The 23,431-nt window shown below is 31.9% G+C and overlaps 1 protein-coding gene across 1 annotated transcript in view; it reads right to left on the bottom strand.

Annotated features, from left to right (window-relative positions):
* The window catches only part of LOC126884056 (aldo-keto reductase family 1 member A1-like), a 106,653-nt gene that overhangs the window by 26,789 nt on the left and 56,433 nt on the right, over positions 1 to 23,431 (bottom strand). The window lies entirely within an intron of this gene.

The raw sequence follows: 23,431 nt of genomic DNA on the forward strand, positions 1-23,431 counted from the left end.
CAAAGCATGAGATATCCTCAAAAAGGCATAAAAATTTTCAAAAAGCTTGCAATAAATAGAAAATTTATTTGTATTAAAAAGACATTAAAATAATATAATAAACAAAGTCATAAAAGAGAATAAAGATCTACAAATAACAAATTTAACTTTTGTAAAACAAGCAATAACTAAATGTTGGTTTAAATATTCTATTTTAATTTTTTTTATGTGCTATAAAATTCCTTTCCTACATCAACAATGGTTATGAGCATATACTTAAATTTTGCAATCATGTCTAGTGGTAGGTGAGCAACGTATGCTAAATGTGCAGTCACTCAAGCGCTTTTGAGACCTATTGGGTTGTCAAGAGTAGGTCCTAAAACCAAGAAAAGTTAAGTAACATTTTCCATTTTAGTGGGCGCTTGCCATTTTTTAATTTAGTTTTCCATTTCCAACAATGGTTTTTTCCGATTATAACGCCATCTATGCATAATTCGAAAAAATGTTTCGAATAAAAGTTACTTATTTTTTCGTAGGGAATCCAAATCTGCAATAAAAAAGGGGATCCTATTTAAGATTTTAAAGTAACCCCCCACCCCACCTCCGTGGGGGGTCCTGTTTGGTGCCATTCGATAGATTTTTTAAAAATATTAAATAAGTGTATTTTACAGTTTTTCGATCTGATGTTCATTTCGCGAAATATCGCGGGATTCGTATTTAAAATATTAAATTTACCCCCACCCCTCTCCATGGGAAGTCGTTTTTGATATCATTCGATAGATTTTTAAAAAATATTGAGCAAATATTTTTTAGTTTTTCGATCTGTCATTCATTTCGAGAAATATTCGCTTTTTTCTTGTGAAACTTTGGGACTCGTCCATTTCCTTACGCCCGGCTGAAATCGTCAGATTTTTGAAATATACACTCTTTTGCATGTGTACTTAACTTACCTTATCTTAGTCTGACAATTTCCAGTTTTTTAGGGATAGATTTTTTTTTTTCGGGCCCCCCTTAACCAACTCCCCTGTGTTAAGAGCCAATATATGGTAGAGGTACATCTGCAGGTTACCAGGTTTCTCCCCATATGATAATCTGACGCGCTCGAGTAACTGCAAAAATCCCCGCTTGGGCTCCCCTACCATAGGTTCATTTTTATGTCCATATCAATATTTCCTATCTTTTTGTAATTACTTTTTGATTAAAAACCTTTGTTGTTAAACATTGTCTCATTAAGTTTTAAGGATACTATCAATGGCCTCTGTAAAATTGTTAACTATCTTAAACGTGTTATATAATATCACTCGTTTCTTGATCATTGCAAGGTCGGCTTCCCTAATTGCATTTCTCCACACAATTCTATCTTGGGTCATATCAATGTCAATCCCATTTACCAACATGTCCTGCCTTATCGTCTCCCCCCAGGTCTTCTTTGGTCTTCCTCTCCTGCTTCTTTCAGGAATCTGCACTTCAGCTATTCTTCGTATTGGGTGATTAACCTCTCGACGTTGAACATGACCAAACCATCTTAACCTATGCTCTCTCATTTTGGCATCAATTGGTGTTACACCTAGACTTCCCCTAATATACTCATTTCTAATTTTATCCTTCTTTACCACTCCACTCATCCATCTAAGCATTCTCATTTCCGCCACATGCATTCGTTGTTCCTCTTTCTTCTTCACTGCCCAACAGTCAGTTCCGTACATCATAACCGGTCTTATAGCCGTTTTATAGAATTTTCCCTTCAGCTTCATTGGAATTTTTCTGTCACACAACACACCACTCGCTTCTTTCCACTTCATCCATCCAGCCTTAATTATACTGCATGCATCTCCATATATTTCTCCATTACGCTGTAACACCGATCCCAGGTACTTAAAACTATTGCTTTTTACAATCAATTCACCATCCAAAGGTACCATTTTATTTGTAGTAACTCCATCTTTAAATGAACATTCCAAATACTGTGATTTTGTCCTACTAAGTTTTAAACCTTTTTCCTCCAGAGCTTGCCTCCACTGTTCCAGTTTTTGTTCTAAGTCTCTTGCACTATTTTCTACTAACACGACATCATCAGCATACATTAAGCACCATGGAATGTTACCCTGTAGTTTCGCTGTTATCTGGTCCAAAACTAATGAGAATAAATACGGATTAAGCACAGAGCCTTGGTGCAATTTTACTTTCACATGAAATTTATCAGCCTCTCCCACACCTGTCCTAACACTAGTAGTTACTCCCTCATACATATCCCTCACAATCTTTACATATTCACAAGGGACTCCTTTCTTATTGAGTGCCCACCACAGAGTTTCTCGAGGAACTTTATCATATGCTTTCTTAAGATCAATGAATACCACCAATATCACTCGTTTCTTGATACACTAAGCTAATTTGTTTGTTGTATCTTTTTAATTTAAGACTAATTCATCATCATCATCATCATCATTAACAGTTATTTCATCCATCGTTGGATGTAAGCCTCTCTTAGGTGTGTCCATTCATATCTGTGTGCTGTTTTTTGCATCCATTGGTGGCCAGCCAGTCGCTTGATGTCATCAGCCCATCTTGTTTGAGGTTGCCTCTACTTATTTTGCTTGCCCTTGGTCGTCACTCAAAAATTCGCTTTGTCTTGCGGCTGTCTTCCATTCTTCCTATGTGCCTGCCCAGTTTCATTTTAACACGGCAACATTCTGGATCAAACCTGTTACTTCTGATAGCCTTCTTATCTTTTCATTGGACTTGAGATCACTGGGCTTAATGTTGAGAATTCTCCGATCCATAGCTCTCTGAGTCACTTGAAGTTTGTGGTCTATGCTGTTGTTAAAAGCCCAAGTTTCGGTTCTGTATATCAGAACTGGCAACACGTACTGATCGAACATATTTGCCTTTAAAGCGTTTGGCAAGTTTGATTTAAATACTGTTTGTAGTCGACCAAATGCTGCCCATGCCAAGGAACATCTTCTATTTAAATCAGCCTTTAGGTTAAGCTTTGACAGTTCTATCTTTTGTCCCAAGTATATATACGACTCAACTTTTTCTACATTATTGTTGTCCAGAGTTATATTCCCATTTATGTCTAGAGATTCGTTGGTTAGATATTTAGTTTTTGCTTGATTTATTTTTAATCTTATTCCTTTTGATTTGGTGTTTAGGTCCAATAGCATTCCCTGCAATTCTTCTCTGTCTTTTGCTATTAGCGTAACATCATCGGCAAATCTCAGATGGTTTAGGTTTTCACCGTCTATCGTCACTCCTTTATTTGCCCATTATAAAGTTTGAAACATATTTTCTAGAACTAAGGTAAATAGTTTGGGTGAGATAGAATCTCCTTGTCTAAACCCCTTTTGCAGTTTTATCTTTTCTGTTTTTCCTTCTGTTTTTATTTACGATGTTGCATTGTATATATACTTAATGATTTTTGAATATCGGTCATCAACTCTATTGTTACTTAAGGCATTAACGATTGCCCAAATTTCTATTGAATCAAATGCCTTCTTGTAATCTACCATAGCTATCCAAAGTGATATGTTGTATTCGTTTGATTTTTCGATTAGTGTTCTTAAAACTTGAAAATTGTGTATGGTGCTATATATAACCTTTTCTGAATCCTGCCTGTTCCCGTGGCTGATAACTATTCAGTTTAGTTGTTAGATGCAATGTGTAACTATCTTCACAAACAGCTTATACAAGACTGATAAGAGGCAAATGGATATATAGTTTTCTAATGTATATTTATTTCTCTTTTTAAAGATGAGTATTATAAGACCGTTTAACCAAGCTGTTGGTACTTCACATATTTCTATACATTTGGTAAACATAATTTTTAGCATTTTTACGATGTGTTGACCTCCATACTTTATCATCTCCAATACTATTCCGTCTTCACCTGGAGCTCCTTTATTCTATATTGCACTCATTGCATTTCTTAATTCGTCCTCTGTTATATCTGGTATATCTTCAGATCCGACATTCCTTACTATTTTTCGGTGTTCTTCGCCTTTAACTGCTGGTGGTTCTGCTTTTGACTCATATAGTGTTTGGTAGTATTTCTATCATAATGGATATTTTTTGAATTTCTGTAATTTCCTCGTTTTCGTCATTAATTATGCCAGTCCCGTATGCCTTTCTAATCTTGTAGTGTTTCGTTCAGTTGTGTTATTTTGTATTTCCTTATATCTTCCTTAAACCAATTAAACTTCTTTAAGACTAATTTATTGACAATCTTTAAACACCTTGCAACCTGATTCGACTAGGTCACAAACAAATTTTACAAAATTTTCAAAATATTATTCAGAATAATATGTTGCAGCATTTATCCCACTGTCCCAGCTTATCAAAACAGCTTTGGGTGGTAATGGGGTGTTAGGGACTTGTTCCTTGAAGAGTTGTACCCACAAAGGTGCCTTACGAAACACATTTTTTCCATCTTTACGAGTTTCGAAGTTCATTACAAAGATAAAATTGTTACCTTTTACAGTTTTAGCAACTCCATTTGTACAATGAGCTAGGTAAGTGAACTGGATTAAATGTGGGTAAAATACTTTTACGTTTGAAGCTGTTTCGTCCATGATCTCTGGTGCGTTAAAAATCACGTACTACTTTTTACAGTAACTGGATACTGTGGACTTTATAAAGGATACTGTGTTACTGTTTATGCTGTCCAGCTCCTTCATCATCATCAACATCATCCAACCAATTTACGTCCACTGCTGGACATAGGTCTCCCACAATTGTTTCCACACCTCACAGTTTTGTGTTGATTGTTGGCAGTTTTTACTAATCCGCCTGATATCATCTGTCCATCGTGTAGGCGGCCTTCCTCTACTGCGTTTATCTTATCTTGGTCTCCATTCCGTTAGCTTTTGTGTCCATCTTGAATCCTTCACTCAGCCTGGCGACGTGTCCTGCCCAGTTCCATTTGAGCCTGGTGATACGTTCTATAACATCTGCGATACCGGTTCATTGTCTGAGATCTTCATTTCTTATTTTATCCCATAGGATTATGACAATAAAGAAATATGACAATGATGTTGAATCATTCTATAGTCAATTAAAACAGACACTTAACCATCTAAAAAGGAAGGAAATCACCTATATTATTGGAGATTTTAACGCGAAAATTGGTCAAGGACGAAGATCTGACCTGATAGGTGAATATGGACTAGGGGAGAGCAATGAAAGTGGCGATAGATTATACCAGTTCTGTCAAGAACATGACATGATAATCGCAAATACATGGTTCAAATTACACAAAAGAAGATTATATGCATGGACGGGACCAGGAGATAACTCACTTCATATAATTAGAAATCAGATAGATTATATTCTAGTAAACAAGAGATTTAAGAATGGTGTCAAGAGATCAACGACATATCCTGGTGTAGATATCGGTTCAGACCATAATCCTTTAAGAGCTGACATCCAAGTGAAGCTCAAAAAAGTCGAAGAAATCCCCAAAACACCAAAATTACATATATCAGCATCCAACAAAACGCTAATAGAAAAGGACCTGAATAATCAGTTAAATAATTCAACAAATGAAAACAATACAGAAATATGGAACACGTTTAAAAATCTCACCTGGAAAGTAATGGAAAAATATATAACAACGATGCAGAGGCACAAAAAACAACAATGGATGACTGATGAAATCCTGGAATTGATGGAGCAGAGAAGAAAACTGAAAGATAACAAAACAGAATACAAAGAAAAACAGAAACTAATTAAACAAAAGATAAAGGTAGCTAAAGAAAAACGGGTGGAGGATAAATGCAAGGAATTAGAAAAGTTGAATGAAAAACATGATACGTTTAATATGTTTAAAAAAGTTAGAGAAGTAGCTAGTCTTTATCATAAGAAAACTCCACATACTATAACCGATTCGTCGGGAAAAATGATAATAGACGAACAAGAAATTCGAACTACCTGGTATAATTATATAAATGAACTGTATAATGATGATAGACCCGAAGAACTGGAGACTTTAGATGAAGGTGAAGGACCAGAAATACTGAAATCAGAAATACTACATGCTATAAAATTGGCAAAAAACAAGAAAGCCGTTGGTCCCGACAACATACCTACAGAAATGTTAAAGCTCATAAATGAGGAAAACATTGGAATACTAGTCAAACTTTTCAATGATGTTTATTCGACTGGTGATATCCCTGAAGATTGGTTAAAGTCCGAATTCATAACCCTACCAAAAAAACAACGTCCAAAAAAATGTAGCGATTATAGAATGATAAGCCTTATGAGCCACACTTTGAAAATCTTTCTACGTATCATTCACAGTAGAATCAGAGATAGATGTGAAGAAGACCAGGATGAAACACAATTTGGCTTCAGAAATGGACTGGGAACCCGGGACGCACTCTTTGCACTAAATGTGTTATTGCAGAAATGCCGAGATCAAAGGAAAGATGTCTTTGCTGTATTTGTTGACTATGAGAAGGCCTTTGATCGAGTACAACATCCCAAATTAATTAAAATATTAAAGGATAAATGAGTTGATAGTCAAGATGTACGAATCATAGAAAAATTATACTGGCGTCAAACAGCGACAGCTTGCGTAAATCGAAAATCAACAGAAATATGCAAAATACAAAGAGGTGTCAGACAGGGTTGTATACTGTCCCCACTGTTATTCAATTTATATTCAGATAGAATATTTAAGGAAGCGCTGCATAATTTTGAATGGGGTGTGAAAGTTAATGGAATTCTGATAAATACAATCAGATATGCAGACGATACAGTTATTTTAAGTGATGATATAAATGGATTACAACACCTTTTAAATGCCATTGACACAGTGGGAAGAGAGTTTGGCCTAAATATAAACTGTTCAAAAACAAAATACATGGTATTTAGCCGTTTGGCCCATCAAGATTCACGGTTATATGTTGATGGTCATATAATTCAAAGAGTACCCAGTTTTAAATATCTTGGTTGCCATATTACTGAACAACTAGATCCAGATAAAGAGATAAAATGTAGAAACGAGATAGCCCGCACGACATTTTTAAAAATGAGGTCATTCTTCTGTAATGATACCTTGCAACTTCAACTTCGAAAGCGCATGATTAAATGCTACATTTGGTCAGTCCTCTTGTATGGTGTCGAAGCATGGACATTAAAAATATCCACCATTAACCGTTTGGAGGCCATTGAAATGTGGCTGCACAGACGTATACTGAAAATACCATGGACGGCTATGCTGACAAATGTGGCAGTCCTTAAGAGAGCAAATGCTACCCGCGAGCTGCTTGATAATATCAAATATAGAAAGATGGCCTATTTTGGACACGTAGTGAGGGGAGACCGGTATAATATTCTTCAACTTATTATGATGGGTAAAATCGAAGGACGCAGAGGAATTGGTAGAAAGCAGGCCTCTTGGTTGAAGAATATCCGGGAGTGGACAGGAATAAAGAAAGCAGAACACCTATTTAGAATAGCTTGAGACAGAGACAGTTTCGCCATGTTAATCGCCAACGTTAAGGGGACTTGATAGGGCACGTTAAGAAGAAGGATTATGCCCAGCACGGATCTTTCCATACGCCTTTGAGCGGCCCTCATTTTCGACGCTGTTGTCTTGGTTGGGGTCAGTGGTTATAGTGTGTTATCAGTGTAAATATCCTGTGATTAGAATTTCTCCATCATGAAGTTCTATAATTTACAACATAGGTATCTTCTACAAGTATTTAATATTTCCTTCACTATAAACCAAATATTTACAGAGAATCCGATATTTAGGGCACATTGAAAGAATGGGAAGGGAAATATTGCCAAAAATGGTACTATCACGTAAGCCAATCCAAAAAAGAAGAATAGGTAGACCAAGAAGGAGATGGAAAGAGAGCGTATATGAAGACTTACAAAACAGTAATATTGTGAACTGGAAAGAAAAAGCTTTGGACAGAAAACAATGGAAGGAAATGGTCAAGAAATGTATGGAAAGACTATAAGGAATATTAAGTGTTTTATATAAATGAATGTAATCTTGTAATGTAACGAATGTAATAGCTAATTAAGAAAAAAATTAAATCTTTCAGCCCTAGCTCTTCAAGGCCTGTTGAGCTTAATAAATAAATAAATAAACCAAATATGGTGGCTGCTGATTGTCTTTTTGTTATTTCTTGGTCAGTTTCATGCTACACAGAGCTTATATAAATTTTTGTATTATAGTCCAGAGAAATAAGATTTTTCTCGTGACACATCCCCCTCCAGGCCGAAACCAAATTTTTTGAGTAGCATGGACATCTATATTATTAACCTATATGTTTCCTGCAGCTGATTTTGATGATATACCTAGTTATAAACAAATGAAGATCAAAAACGCTATATTTTCGCTTTTATCGTCTATTACCAAAAAGTTAAGCACTTTAAACAAATTTGAGTGTAAGAAACTCATAAATCGTATAAAAAACTTCAATATGGCGTTCGCTAAATATGTCCATCCTTATTGGTTGCTTAGAAAATTGCAAAATAAATCATAAATTTTGAGTTTTTAAAAATATTCATAACTTATGTAAAAATTAACTTAGAACCTTCTTGTTACACGGAATGCTGATACTTCTTGTACTTAAATTATATTTTAAATTTCAAAGCAATTGGTCAAATAGTTTAAAAGTTATTTAATTTGTTTATCCCAAATTCATTTTTCTTTGCAACACTACAAGTCAGAAAATTATGAGGCTACAATCATACTTCGGACAGTTTATGAAAGAAGAACATTTATACTATTACCATTATTAAAAATAAATGACAAAAAATAATTTTAAACGGTGTAAAATTATTTTGAAGAAACATGTCGATTTTTTGCTTACTTATAAACAATTAGAATAACTTTTTAACCTTTACCTGTAGAAAAATTATTTTTTCATATTTAGAAAGACTGACTTTTTATACACATTTAGAAAGAAAAACAACTGTCCTAGGACAATTAGGGACAAAGTTAGCCCCCCCCCCCCATTTATTTAATTCACATGTTTTTGCAAAATAATTTTGCAATATTTATAATTATTTTTTGTATCTTTTTTTAAATTTAATTAATACTGTAAATTTCCTTCTTTCATAAACTATCCAAAGTATTACTGTAGCTTCATCATTTTCTGACTTACAGTGTTGCAAAAAAATAAATTTGGGAAAACAAATTAAATAACTTTTAAACTATTTGACCAATTTCTTCGAAATTTAGGGTATGAATTAAGCACCATAAGTCTCAGCATTCCGTGTAACAAGAAGGTTCTAAGTTAATTTTTACATAAGTTATAAATATTTATAAAAACTCAAAATTTATGATTTATTTTGCAATTTTCTAAGCAACCAATAAGGATAGACATATTAATCAAACGCCATATTGAAGTTTTTTATACCGTTTATGAGTTTCTTACTCTCAAATTTGTTTAAAATACCTATTTTCTTAGTAATAGACGAAAAAAGCGAAAATTTACCGTTTTTTGATCTTCATTTGTTTATAACTATATATATCATCAAAATCGGCTACAGGAAATATATAGGTTATTATTATAGATGTCCATATTACCCAAAAAATTTGGTTTCGGCCTGGAGGGGGTTGTGTCACCAACAGGCTATTTTTTTTCCTTATTTCTCTGAACTATTAGGTACATAAATATATTTATGTGTTATAAATATTGTATGCTTACATAATTTGTACCAGACGAAAGTGTGCTTTTATCTGGTAAAGAAAAAGCTTTAGACAGAAAACAATGGAAGGAAATGGTCAAGAAATGTATGGAAAGATTATAAGAAATATTAAGTGTTTTATATAAATGAATGTAATCTTGTATATAGTATGGTAGTATAGGATATAGTGTTAAAATATATAATGTAATAGTTAATTAAGAAAAAAATTAAATCTTTCAGCCCTAGGTCTTCAAGGCATGTTGACCTTAATAAATAAATAAATAAACCAAATATAGTGGCTGCTGATTGTCTTTTTGTTATTTTCTTGCTCAGTTTTATGCTACACAGAGCTTATGTATAATTTTTGTATTAGGTACATAAACATATTTATGTGTTATAAATACTGTATGCTTACATAATTTGTACCAGACGAAAGTGTGTTTTCATCTGGTATCAATGGCTTGTTGTCTTCTGTAACTTTCTCTATTAAGGATTTTATTACTAGTAGGTGGTCATTCGTTCCAAAGTCACTCCTAAATCCGGCTTGCACTTAGTTGGCGAAAATCCAGCTTAGGTTCCAGTCTGTTAGTAATTATTCTCAGAAAGAGCTTATACTAAGCTGATTAGGCCAGAAAATGAAGCATTTTGGCCAGAAATTTGTTCGTCCAGCATGGATTTACTTGAAATTTTCACAGAATGTAGGGAATAGCCCAAGAATAATTGTCTATATTATGCCGCTGTACGCTAAAGCCTTGGGGGTGGTTGCCACCCCATTTCGGGGGTGATAATTTTTCATTACATTTTAACGATGGAAATAGATGTAAAAAGTAATTCTAAGAAAAAAATATTTTTTACATTTTATTTGTAAAACTAACATTTTTCGAGTTATTCGCGGTTGAAAGTAACAGTTTTTTGACGAAAAAATTGACTTTTTTAGAGGGTTTTTCAATCAAAAAAACTGTAGATATCTAAATTGTATCTTTTACAGATACAATAATTTTTCTGTGAGCAATATAAACCGAGATACGCTATGTTAAAGGTTAGCTTTTTTCGTCAAATGCATAATTTGAAATACTTATTCAAAGCAAAATAACGGGAAAACCTTGCATTTTTCGAGAAAAACTTATAGTATATTTTTCAGGTATACAATTAGGACCTTTTAAGAAAATATGACAATATGGGGAAAATTGCGAGCGTTCCTTATTGTTTCCCTATACAGGGTGTTAGTAAATAAGTATGAAACATTTTAAGGGCTAATTCTATATAAAAAATAATGCCGGTTTGTTCTATGAACATATGTTCGCAAATGCTTCGTTTCCGAGATAAGGGGTGTTGAAATTTTTATTTCAAACTGCCAATTTATTTATTGCTCTAAAACCAGTTGAGCTATGAAAATTAAATTTGGTGAGCTTTAGGAGGTAGTTATTGCGCATTTTTTGACATACAATTAAGAATTTTGTATTTATCATTGGCGCGCATACGGGTAATAGTCTGAATTTTTTAAAGAAAAAAATAGTACGCCAACGAGATATTTCAAAATAAATATTATTTTTAAATTTCACGTTTAATTTTTAATAAAAAAACCTTTCTCGCATTTTTTTCATATGTTGCACCGTTTTTATGCAAAAAAATAAAACATCTTGGCGCGTATTTTTCATTTCTTAATACATTATCAAGAACTATCCTATATAATAATACTAAGCTAGAACAATAGCAGAAAATATTACTAATAAGATTTAAACTAAGTGCAAAGCTGCAAGAAATGTATAAATTGTTCTCCATTACAGGTAACAGAACAATTTTATATTCATCATTGCGCGCGTACGGGTAATGGTCTGAATTTTTTAAGAAAACATAGAACGCCACTGAGATATGTGAAACAAAAATGATTTTTGAATTCCTCGTTCAATTTACGACAAAAAATCTTGCTTGCCTTTTTTCCATACAAGGCGCAGTTTTTATACAAAAAAAAATAAAATATCTTAACGCATACAAAGTATTTGAGGTAGTTTCCATAGGCATAGAAACTTAGTTCAAATACTTTGTAAACGTTAAGATGTTTTATTTTTTGCATAAAACCGGCGCCGCATATGAAAAAAAGGCAAGAAAGATTTTTTGTCGTAAATTAAACCAGGAATTCAAAAATGATTGTTAATTTGACATATCTCAGTGGCGTACTATTGTTCTCTTAAAAAAAATCAGACCATTACCCGTACGCGCGCCAAGGAGGTCATTTTTAACATTTGTTGTAGTTCTGCACCTAGTTAAAATCTTATTAGTAATATTTTCTTTATTGTTCCAGTTTACTATTATTATATTGGATATTTCTTGATAATGTATTAAAAAATGAAAAATACGCGTCAAGATGTTTTATTTTTCTGTGTAAAAATGGTGGACAAAATGAAAAAAATGGCAAGAAAGGTTTTTTTATCACAAATTAGACGTAGAATTTAAAAATAATTTTTAATTCGAAACTAACATTTTTAGAGTTATTCGCGGTTGAAAGGAACAGTTTTTTGACGAAAAAATTGACGTTTTTAGAGGGTTTTTAAGAATAACTCGAAAAATACGCATTCAATCAAAAAAACTGTAGATATCAAAATTGTATCTTTTAGAAACACAAACAAAATCATTGTTTTATAATTTTTCTGTGACCAGTATAAACCGAGATACGGTATGTTGGTTAGCTTTTTTCGTCAAATGCATAATTTGAAATATTCAAAGCCAAATAACGGGAAAACCTTGGGTTTTTCGAGAAAAACTCATAGTATATTTTTTCAAGTATACAATGAGGACCTTTTGAAAAAAGTAAACAACAATTTCTAGCATAAAAATTGAGCGACTTATGATCAAAATAAGATCGGTTCCTACTTTTTTCTACGAAAAAATCAGAGAAAATAACCCTTTAACTCCCCTTCTCAATAAAATTGATCTCTACTCTCATGTAATCCTTTTTATGGATGTATTATCAAGACACTCAAAAAGTTTAACCTATTTAAAAGACCTATCTTTAGAAAAATTGGAGTTTAAAATTAAATTAAGTTTTTGCAATTCCGTATTTTTCACCTTTGTCTTCAAAGTATCTCCGAAAATGCTGGAGATACGAAAAATTGATATAATACTAAATTGTAGCTTTTTTAATATCAAAAATTTTCATGTGCATAGATTTTCTTAATAGTGAATATTTAGCGAGGTATAGCTGTTTAAAACCACTATTTACGAGCAAACACTTCCTTATTCAAGCCCTCTAAACTCACTTAAAAACTAATAGCCTAATAAAATAAAAAAAAGTCAAAATGCAAATTCGTACAGGTAAAAACAAATTTTATATCAAAGTTTAGGTGGCTACAAAGGATATTTTCGAGAAGTATCCAAATAATACAAGGGGATCATTGTTTAAATAATTAAAAAGGGGTAATCTTTGCAAAAAGAAATACTTTTTTTAATTGCTGAGGTAATTCACTTATTAATAAAGGCTACGCGATTTTTTCTGCAAAGTAAAAGGGTAAATTTTTCACATAAGACTTACTACATTAAATTGGACCCCCTTGTATTTAAATAATTGTATATAAATCTTTAAAAACAAATTTTCAATAAATTATTTTTAGCGTTTTGAATAAGCACTATGAAATGTTTTATTTTACTGACAAAGTTGCGATATATTACCAGTATTAAGTAAAAAAAAATTGGTCGAAAAATATTTGACACTTTTTGAGATATTGAATTTGTTTATTAAATGTTACTATATTTTTAATTGCAAAAACGCGGTTGTTGCCAAAAAAATATTCACCTGCATAAGATCTCATTATATTTATTTTTATGTATATTTTCGATAAATGTATTGATAAATTCAGATTTCAGTTAAACTCCCCCCTAAAATGGCATTTGAAAATTATTCAAATTTGTTTATAATTTGTTTTTTTAATAACGTCGCGGCGATTAAGTATTTTGAAATTCCGTTTCTATAATTGAGTTCCCGAGAATTTTTTACTAATTAACAAAAAATTTTTGTCGTTTTTTCTTCTTCTTTTTTTTTCTTGGAGATATTACTACGGGCCCTTTTAGGGTTAAATTTCATTAAGAATGTTGAATCTCTGAATTGTAGATTCTAGACCTAAAAATATTAAGATTTAACTAAAATATCTTAAATAAAATGTGACTACTTACTGAGTTACTGAGTTTTATTTAAAAATTTAAAAATTATTGTTACCAAGTACTTTAAAACTATTTGACTTATCCTTAGCATACTTGGCAGAAACTGTGACTATTATACACCCTACTAAATTGTGATTATTAAACGTTTCTGGGTAGTGCCAGAGGCGTGCGACAGGGGATAGTTAATTATTGACCCTTCCCAAATTCTATGCCACTGAGTGAATTACTATTTTAGCGAAATTTTTCGATTCTTCAATACTTTGTATGCAAATAACTTTATTGGTATCGATAAAGTCATCAGTTTGCGATATATTGGAAGTATGAATGAATGAATGAATCAAAATAACTATGCCGTTTCACTTTTAACGTCCAATATCTCGAAAACTAATGAGTTTATCGTTACCAGTAAGGAGCATATTGTTTACATAGAAATTATTGGAGGCTCGAAAAATTTCGCTAAAATAGTAATTCCCTCAGTGGCGTAGAATTTGGGAAGGGTCAACCATTAACTATCCCCTGTCGTACGCCTCTGGTAGTAGCTACAAACTTTTACTTATCACAATTTAGTAGAGTCTATAGTACCCACACTTTCTACCAAGTATGATAAGGATACGTCAAATAGTTTGAAAGTGCTTGGTGAAAATAATTTTTAAATTTTTAAATAAAACACCCTCTAACTCAGTAAGCAGCCACAGTTTATTTAAGTGATTTTAGACCAATCTTAATATTTTTAGGTCTAGAATCTATAACTTAGAGATTCGACATTATTAATGAAACTTAACCCTAAAAGGGCCCGTAGTAATTAACTCCAAGAAAAAAAGAAGAGGAAAAAAACAAAAGAATTTGTTAACTAGTGAAAAATTCTCAGAAACCCAATTATCGAAACGGCATTTCAAAATATTTAATCCCCGCGACGTTATTAAAAAAACAAATTTGAATAATTTTCAAATGCCATTTTAGGGGGAAGTTTAACTGAAAATTGAATTTATCAATACATTTATCGAAAACATACATAAAAAATAAAAATAATGAGATTTAATACAGTTGAATATTTCTTTGGCAACAACCGCGTTTTTGCAATTGAAAATAGAGTAACATTTAATAAACAAATTAAATATCTCAAAAATTATTAAATATTTCTGGACCAATTTTTCTCTTATTAATACTGATAACATAGCGCAACTTCTCGTGCAAAATAAGATGTTTTATAGTGCTTATTTAAACGCTTAAAATAATTTTTTGCAAATGGGATTTTAAAGATTTATGTATAATTATTTAAATAAATAGGGGGTCAAATTTAATTCAGTAAGTCTTATGCGAAAGATTTACCCTTCAAATTTGCAGAAAACAATCCTATTGACCTTCATTAGTAATTGAATGACTTCAGCAGTTAAAAAAGTATTTTTTTGCAAAAATGACCCCTTTTTAATTATTTAAACAATGATCCCCTTGTATGATTTGGATACTTTTTTGAAAATATCTTTTGTACCCACCTAAACTTTGATATAAAATTTGTTTCAACCTGTACGAATTTACATTTTTATTTACATGTAGTAATTTTATTTTACTAGACTATAAGGGATATTACGGAATTTAATTTACATAGTCTTATATCTCTTTAAAAAACCCTACAAAATTATTTATCACCAAAAATGAAGGAGATATGTTTATAAAACCAATTTTTTTTTCGAAAAATTAGGAGTGTAATATAGCATTTTCAATGTACATATACAGTGCTAGTCAAAAGTCCGTACCCCCCTCGTATCTTTTTAACGGTTATACCTATAATAGTGAAATTTGGAGGGAGCAAATAAACGAACGTGACCTTCTTAACTATCACGACAGATGACGTAATAGTGACAGATGACGTTACAGAGCCAATGAGACCGATAATTTTAAATGGGACCTTATGGCAAGTGACACCTCGTTTGAAAGGTATTCTAAATACCTATTCAGTCATACTAATTTTATTGGGTTTTAGTTGATTTTGATTTTGGTGAATAAATTAAATAAATATAATATTTTAGTTTCGCATTTAATTAATAAAAATTCAAATGTCCGCCTATGGTTTTTTTGTCAAAAAGGTTGACGTATTTCAATTCTCTAGTAGTTTTTACGTCAACGTCAACCTATTTGACAAGTAATTATATGCGGAATTTTGAATTTTTATTAATTAAATGCGAAATTTCAATTTTATATTTATTTCATTTATTCATCAAAATTAGCTTAAACTCAAAAAAAATTAGTATGACTAAATAGGTATTTTGAATACCTTTCAAACGAGGTATCGCTTGCCATAAGGTCCCATTTAAAATTATCGGTCACAGTGGCTCTCTAACGTCATCTGTCACTATTACGTCACCTGTCATGTCTAGTTAAGAAGCTTACATCCGTTTATTTCCTCCATCCAAATTTCACTATTATAGGTATATCCGTTCAAAAGATACGAGGGGGGTACGGACTTTTAACTAGCACTGTATAATATGAAAGAACTATGAAGATTTTTTAGGTTATAAAATGTTCCTGGTTCCTGTCTTCAACTTCCGTTTTAGAACTTTAAGGCTTTTATTTTGTTTGGTGGTATTCTAAGGTTAGGATAAAATATAAATATATAAAATATAATAGCTTCTTGCGTACACCTGCTACAGACGTTTTTATGTTTGGGTTACGAGAAGTGCATAAATATAATGTACACACACCCAAACTTACATGGAATCACCATGTATTTCAAAGTTATATTTATTTCTTTTCTTTTTGGAATAAAATTATTACAGAATGGAGACCATGGACATATAAACGAAAGAGAGGAAGACCACAGATGAGATGGGTAGATGACCTTAGACACCAAGCAGGCTCAAAATGAATGCACATGGCTCAGGATAGAGAAAGATGGAGGAGCTAAAGGGAGGCCTATGTCCAATATTGGATATCGCAAGGCTAATAGATAGATAGATAGATTTATTTCTTTTGAAAAAACTTGTTATTGTTGCGAAGAATAAAGGTTTGTATTGAAAATAAACAAATATATAAGACAATCGGATAGTAGAGCTCGGTACGTAATAAACTAACTTTTGCGTCTAAAAACTAAAATATGCCTCATGTGGGGTTATAGAACTTACAACGGGAAAAGATTAATTATTGGTCTTGTGGAGAAAGTAATGTGCTCAAAGGGACATAGCTGTAGAGCTAGGCGTAACACAGGGCGTTCTGTCCAAAACCTATGCTAGGTAACAGGAACTAGGAAAGCTCAAAAATAAAGCAAGGGAGAGTCGCCAAAAAGTAATAACGGCTGGCCACGATCGTATAATTGTCCAATCAGCTGGAAGATACCCAACCATTTCTCACCTGCCGCTCCAAAGGCAGCTTTTGGAAGCTACAGGTGTAACTGTTTCAGTTGAAACGATAAGAAGAAGAGTTCGTGTCAAAAAGTATACAGCAGAAGAGAGTTATGGGTTCCCGAGTTATCCAGGCAGCAAAAGATTGATCGCCTAAATTGGTGTCTTTACCACCAAAACTGGAACATTGGGAATTGACAAAATGTGATATTTTCAGAAAAAGTCAGGATTTGTGTAAAATCAGATGACCCAAGAAATCGTCTACTTAGAGGTCGAGTAAGACAAGCAAGAACGAAAACTGTCAGATCTGTTCACAATTATAAAAGGAGCAGTGTAATATTCTGGAGAGGAATTGTGATCCGTAAAAGAACTCCTTTAATTTTCATTCAATCAACTTTACCTGCTCACAGGTATGTTGATTACCTGTAGTCAAGCTCTGGAGAGATGCAACAGGAGAAAATTTAAATTTATTCCATGACAATGGGGCTCCACATACCATTAGAATCACTAGAGACATTATTGAAGCAGAAGGTATCCCTTCTTTGGAGTGGCCTGCTTGCTCACCAGAGCTTAACCATATAGAGTATTTGTGGGATATGCTTAAAAGAAAAATTAGAGCTCGCCGGGATAATCCACAAAACACCGCACGGCTAGTACAAGCTGTTCCTGAAGGTTGGAGAAACCTACCATAAAAAAATGTTGATAATTTGATTAGGAGCGTGCCCCGCAAATTGAATTTTGCATAAGGACTAGAGTTGATAACACTGACTATCACAAAACACAAAATAAATGAATAAAAATAATTTAAACATTATGTGTTTTACATTGAAATTTTGTATGCTATTGACATTAAAACAACTACTTTCAATTTGTTTGTTAAATAATTTATTGTTTTATTTAATTGTTATGTATTTGATATTAAATTGCTTTGAAATTAATATTGTTTGACTTTGTGTATTCTTTTTTTTTAATTCGCACGAAATAATAAGAAATATCAGGTGATTCCATATAAGTTTGGGTATGTGTATATGATAGTTTATGCAATAATATGAATTTCTAAACTACAAGTAAAACATACTCAACCAATTTAACGATATTTTTCAAAAATTACAAAAACGCTATAAATTAGGGTATGAAGTAAAATATGCATAACACTTAAAAACGGAATAAGCACTAAAAACCCTGGCTTTTTGGCATAGTTTTTGTTCAAATCATGGTTATTTAATATTAGGTCTGGATCCCGCGTATGAAAAAAAAGTTGATTAATAGCAAGCTGAAAATTTGTTAATAGCTTAAGGGTGTCTAGTCGGACAAACATTGATATATGGGAACACTGGAACAGGGGAAGTTTTAATTGTGGAACAGGTTAAAAATTTGGAACGGTCAGACCACAAAAACGGCACATGTATTTTGTCCGACAGAACAGACTTAAACTCTCCGAACAGAGATTAAACTCTCATGCAAAAATCAGACTGCTATTTATCACCAAGTGGGCGTTTTAATGAGTGGAATATGTAGAATATGTCAAATGACAAGAATTATGACAGGTGATAAATAGCAGTCTGATTTTTACACGAAAGTTTAATCTCTGTTCGAAGAGTTTAAGTCTGTTCTGTCGGACAAAATAAATGTGCCGTTTTCGTGGTATGACCGTTCCAAATTTTTAACCTGTTCCACAATTAAAACTGCCCTTGTTCCAGTGTTCCCATATATCAAAGTTTATCCGACTAGACACCCTTAAGCTATTAACAAATTTTCAGCTTGCTATTAATCAACTTTTTTTTCATACGCGCGATCCAGACCTATATGTGCTTTTAATATTTACTAACAGCAGAACGACTGAAAATCCGAACTTCATATCAAATAGAAAAATATTTATTTGTAAATTTGAAGAAATCTTTACGGAACTTTAAACATAGGTCTAAAAAATATATAAAAAATTGCCATTTACTGCAATGAAACTAATTATATTTCTGCATGTCATGTAGCAATTATTTAAAGGTAATAATGAATTTTATATTAAGCAATCAATTGTTATAAAGAATGACTATGTACTTGGGAAATATATTAAAGAGTCTCTTTGAAAAACCTTGAGTAAATGATATAACAAGGAAAAGTTAAATCTCCTCTCATTATAAAAATTATATGTTGTTTCTGTGAACAATATAGATTCAAATTGAGAATTAATGAAATATAAAAAAAGTTAAATTATTCAAAATAATAAGATAATTTGATAATAAAACAACAAATTGCTGAACATAAAATATGGCATCAACGTTAATGGCAACAAGTTAAACCAACTCAGACTCGATAACGACATCGTTATTATAGCGGGAACATTCGAGGAACTTCAATATTATGATGTTTCCATATAGACTGGGAGATATTATACAGAAGTTCAGCCACGATTTTCTGAGTCCTGCCTTTTACAATACTAGAAGGGTAGACGGGGTAGGTACTTACAATTTGTGGAAACATCCACAAATTTCCTGTGACATTTTCCTTTAAAAATTAGATTTACCCAAAAAATAAAAATAGGGTTTTGTGATGAATTTCTGAGTCCTGCCATATCCGTAGAATGCCAGGATACTATCGATTTTATGAAGATAATTTTTTGGGCAGGAGGTTTGCAAACGGGCTAACGGAGTATATAAATATGTATACAAACAGGTAAGGAAAATAATGAAATTTTCATGATTTTCTGGGTCCTGCCCACTAAATAAATCAAGCATATTTATTTCAAAATGATCAAAAAAAATGTTGGCATGACGTCTCCTACTGTTTAATTATACTTGTCGCTTGGAAAATTCTGCAGAAAATTTTCACCCTGATTCCGTGATTTACTGAGTACTTCCTTGAAAAGGTTATAATACTTAAATGCAATCAATACTTTTTCGATACTCCGCAGGAAGGTTAAGCGGTTCTTGTACGACGGCAGGAGTCCTAGATTTGCAAGAAAATTCGTGAAAAATTCCACGATTTTCTGAGTCATGCCATTTTGCATATGTTTCAAGAATCTTAATATAAGTTTATTTACAAAGAGGAAGGATGGTTTCATAGTTTTTTCGTATACAGGGTGGGGCATTATTGTGACAAAGTTCAATTACTCGTTTGTCGTAAGAGATACGAAAAAAAGTTATTGAGGTAAAACGTGGGGCACAGATAGGACCATAATTTAAAAATATGTTCTAATATACAGGGCAACCCGTATTGATAGGGTGACATAAACATGTTTTTTTAAGTGGAACACTTTGTATATAATTTTAAGATTCCTCACATAATTGTAAGGCAATTTAACACCACCTAATCTAATCCGAAACTGCTTCCTACGAGAGCTAGAGCTCTTTGAAGATGGCGCCTTGTAATTAGTTTTTTTATATCTCCAAAACGCTTCCATTTCGAAAGACAAAAACTGGTCCGCCTCTTTATCTTCCAGAGATAAATCGATTCCATCAATTGCGAATCTCTAGTACGGGTCATAGGAGTCCGTTTTGGGTAGGGCAACGGTAATTTTATCGAATAACTTTTTTGTCTTTAACTTTTAAGCATTTTTGATACTAAATTATTAAATTATGAGGTATTTTAGAACTAAAAAGTACTCTTGTTTTAAGTCGGTCGGATGGACCGTTTTCTAAAAAAATAAATTTTAAAATTTTTCGTTTTTGAATTTGAAAAAAGTTAAAAAAAAAATATAAAAACGGTGTATTAACCGACTTATAGCAAGAACAACTTTTAGTACAAAAATATCCCAGAATTTACTAATCCAGTGTCAGAAATGCTTAAAAGTTAGAGACAGAAAAGTTATGCGATAAAATATCCGTTTCCCTACCCAAAACGGACGCCTATGACCGGTATTAAAATTGACGATGGATGGAATCGATTTATCTCTGGAAGATAAATAGGTATACCTGTTTGTCGTTTTTCTAAACAGAAGCCTTTTGGAGCGATCTAAAAAAAATAAATGCAAGACACCAGAGCTCTAGTTTCCTTAGGAAGCATTTTCGGACTAATAATAAAAGTGAATTGAGTTAACTTTTATTAAAATTATCTAAAGAATCTCCGTTTGTTAGGAGAGTTTCTGGACACCCTGTGTGATATAATAGGTACATTCCCTACTATAAAAAATAAATTGTAAAGATTATTGATTTTCTTCCTAATTACTTTTATTGCGTTTACTTTGATAAAAATATGATCTAGTCACTTAAAATAAAGATGTTACAGTTTGGTATTAGATTTGAAAAGTATGTAAAAAATCCGAGACATTACTCAGGAAAATAATATTTATACCTGGTTGCACCAACAGATCTTAAGCTTCAGCTTAGCTAAGCTCTACTTATAGATAAGGCCTCCTTGAGTATCACTTACGTTACACCATAATTTTAGATTCTTACCTTACATGTAAATGTAAGGTAAGAATGTTACAAGGTGTTCGATAACACAGTGGCAGACCAAACTTATTTTTTTTAAATGACACACCCTATATTTTATTTTAAATTCGAAATCATGCTAACTTCTCCATCACAAAAATATAAAGGTTTGTTATGTTATACAGGGTATTTACAAAGTTATAACCAATTTTATATGAAAATCGTAACAAGTTCAACTCCCTGTATAAATAAAAATAAGCGAAATAACAATGGTTTTTTAATGCCATATTTTTTAACGTATTGTCAAAATTTTTAAGAATGGTCGATAATGCTAATTTTCTTTATATCAAATACAGGATAAGTCAAAACGCAAGTACATTATTTTCTCAGTAATTTTAAATAAAACACCCTGTATTTTATATCACTATTGAAAAGTACCATTACCGTACTTTAATTTTTAGGTAACATTAACTATGTCTAAATTTATTAGTTTTCGAGATATTTTCATTTTTCAATGGACCAGTACCGTGGCCACCCAAATCACCAAAATTTAATAAACTGGACTGATTTTTTTGGGGTTACGTTAATAATAAATTTTATAAAATACCTCCAACAACAAGGGACGAGATGAAAAATAGAATACAGAGTGTATTTCGATGTGGTAATTTACAAATGCTCCGTAGAGTAAGTAGCTCATTCAATGATCGTTTTTAGGCGTACATAAATGTGTTAGGAGATAATTTTGAACACCTTATGTAATTAAATATTAAAAATATTTTATAAAAAGTAGCTTCTAATTTCTTCAAACATGTTTTTTTGCAAAATGTATTACTGATAAATTATGTTTCGTTATTTATTTGTTACATTGTTACATTTACATACAAAATATTGTATTTTGTGTTTGTGTGCTTTTTTTTGTAAAATGTGTTACCAACTTTCTTTGTTTATTTGTTGCATTTACATAAAAAGATATTTTTAATTATTTCAAAAATATTGCATGTAGTGGTTGTGTTTTTGTTTGTAAAATGTATTACTAATAAATTATTTTTATTTCTTTATTTGATACATTGTTACATTGATTACCGGATTGATAATTGGTAATCTTCAATTGTCAATTTAGTCATGGCTTACTTAAAATTTAGTTAAATTTAATTCGCTCTATATTTCTTGCTCTATCTATAACAATTTGCTCTGAAAAATGAAAATATCTCGAAAACTAATAAATTTGGGCATAGGGAATGTTATATAAAAATTTAAGTACGTTAATGTTACTTTTTAATAATGATATAAAATACAGGGTGTTCTATTTAACATTACTGAGAAAATATTGTACTTGCGTTTTGACTCACCCTGTATTTTATATAAAGAAAATTAGCAATATCAATAATCCTTAAAAATTTTGACAATAAATAAAAAAATATGGCATTAATAAACCATTGCTGTTGTCCTTATTTTTATTTATACAGGGAGTTGAACTTGTTACGATTTTCATAAAAAATTGGTTATAACTTTGTAAATACCCTGTATAACATTACAAACCTTTATATTTTTGTGATGGAGAAGTTAACAAGATTTCGAATATAAAATAAAATAGAGGGTGTTCTATTTAAAAAAACGTAAGTTAGGTCTGCCACTGTGTTATCGAACACCCTGTAACATTCTAACTAATTTTGTAATGTGAAGCTCAAAGGTTGCTAAAATTTTTGTTATTAACTTTTATTGCTATCTATTACTATAGCGGAGCTATTGAGCTTTACCCTACTAATCAATCACCCTGTATTATATTAATTCTTATGATATTCTCGACTTAAGCTTAAGATCTGTTGGTGCAACCGGGCATTAATACCGTACGATTGTTTTAACAAAATTTTAACGTTATAAAAATTAATTTTTATGTATTAAATACCTATGTGGTTATCTTACCACGTTGTAAACGGTTTTAGA

This window comes from Diabrotica virgifera, chromosome 4 (genome assembly GCF_917563875.1).
Source record: "Diabrotica virgifera virgifera chromosome 4, PGI_DIABVI_V3a".
NCBI classification, from domain to species: domain Eukaryota; kingdom Metazoa; phylum Arthropoda; class Insecta; order Coleoptera; family Chrysomelidae; genus Diabrotica; species Diabrotica virgifera.